General features: G+C 36.2%; 1 protein-coding gene across 1 annotated transcript in view; it reads left to right on the top strand.

The window, feature by feature from the left end:
- LOC107095904 (membrane-associated guanylate kinase, WW and PDZ domain-containing protein 2-like) overlaps nucleotides 1–1,431 on the top strand; it is a 147,610-nt gene that overhangs the window by 62,762 nt on the left and 83,417 nt on the right. The window lies entirely within an intron of this gene.

Raw genomic sequence — 1,431 nt, 5'->3', positions numbered from 1 at the left:
GGATGCCTGAGTAAATGTCCTTATGAAAAGTGATATGAGTGATAGCAAAGCTGTTCTTATTCGCTACAGTCTGAGTACAGGATATTATTAATAGATCTATTGGTTCTTATCTTGATGCTGTGTCCCTCTTAGGAAAAATAATTTCCTTTACCCCAATTTTCTCATTCTGAGAAAGATCCGAGGAGGATTGACTAGACCTTAGAATTGCTGTAGATCACTTTGGTTAATTAATATCGAGCTGTCGCTTTAAAACAAGGCATTGCAGGAAGGTCAGGCTTTATTAAATAGTCGCCATAGCTCTGTGACACTGTAAACAGATGGCACCACGGCTGTTAATGTCTACTCATTACACCCTGTGCTGGAACTCTATTTAGGCTCAAAAATGAGTACTAAAACAGTATTAGGACCTACGCTTGGTGTATATAAGAATTTCCCCTTTGTGGGACAATAAAGAGATTTTCTATTCTATAATAATAAATAATAATAGTAATGTAATCATGATCAAATAATTTTTTTGGTATTTTTTTACTGTATGTAGGCATAAAAAGTGACTATGAACCTATTAGTATAACAGTCCAATAGCTAACAGGCTAAAGTTACTCTAAACTAGCTCGTTAACAAAGATATTGTCATGGTCTTGGTTCTGTTGTTCTTTACTTTGCTCCTTGTTTTCTAGTTTTATTGGTTTAATTCCAGTTTTGTTGTAATTTCTAGATTTATGTTAGTTTTCATGTTTTTCTGTTGTCCTTTTGTGTGCGTGCGTTCCTTTCCCCTTGGCTCCCTCGTTGTCTCCTCTCACAGCTGCTCCTTGTCAGCTCGTTAGCCCTCCCTTTGTCTCAGTCAGCTATATATGCTCTCTCTCTGCTCTCACTCTTTGTTGGTTCCTTGTCTTTGCTGTCCTCCCATGCTGTGGTCTACGTACCTCGTCTCTCCCTGGCTCCTCATGTTTTGTGTCCCCAGATGTCTCCATAGTTCTGGTTTGCTTTATATTTTTCATGTTGGATTTTGGATTTTTGGCCAAATTGCTTCAACGATCCCCACAGTTCATGAGGCTTCATGTGAACATGTCACCACCTACTGGTGGACAGCAGAACTACATTTCGTAATAAAATCTGTGATTTTTTTTAGCAATTGTTTTTCTTTTTTTCCCCTTTTAAGTTCCCTTGAAATTGTTAATGGTTGGTGTGTATAATAAAGTTTTTTTTTTAAGTGTAAAATTTCTTAGAACAATTATTTAAGGTGCACAGTTTTTCTGCCATTTTAGTGAAATAAACTCAAGCAGACAATGAAAGTGTTTGTGCAAATTGGGTAATGATGAACAAAATGAAAGCTGTTAGTCATTTTTATTCAAACATGATATTTTTTCCATGTTTTTTGGTTTTAATCAGGTTGGAAGTTGTGTTCAACCAATCTTTTTACTAAACCGACCTA

This window comes from Cyprinodon variegatus, unplaced genomic scaffold (genome assembly GCF_000732505.1).
Source record: "Cyprinodon variegatus isolate N-32 unplaced genomic scaffold, C_variegatus-1.0 Scaffold583, whole genome shotgun sequence".
Classification (NCBI taxonomy): domain Eukaryota; kingdom Metazoa; phylum Chordata; class Actinopteri; order Cyprinodontiformes; family Cyprinodontidae; genus Cyprinodon; species Cyprinodon variegatus.
This window is presented reverse-complemented; position numbering and strand designations above follow the sequence as displayed.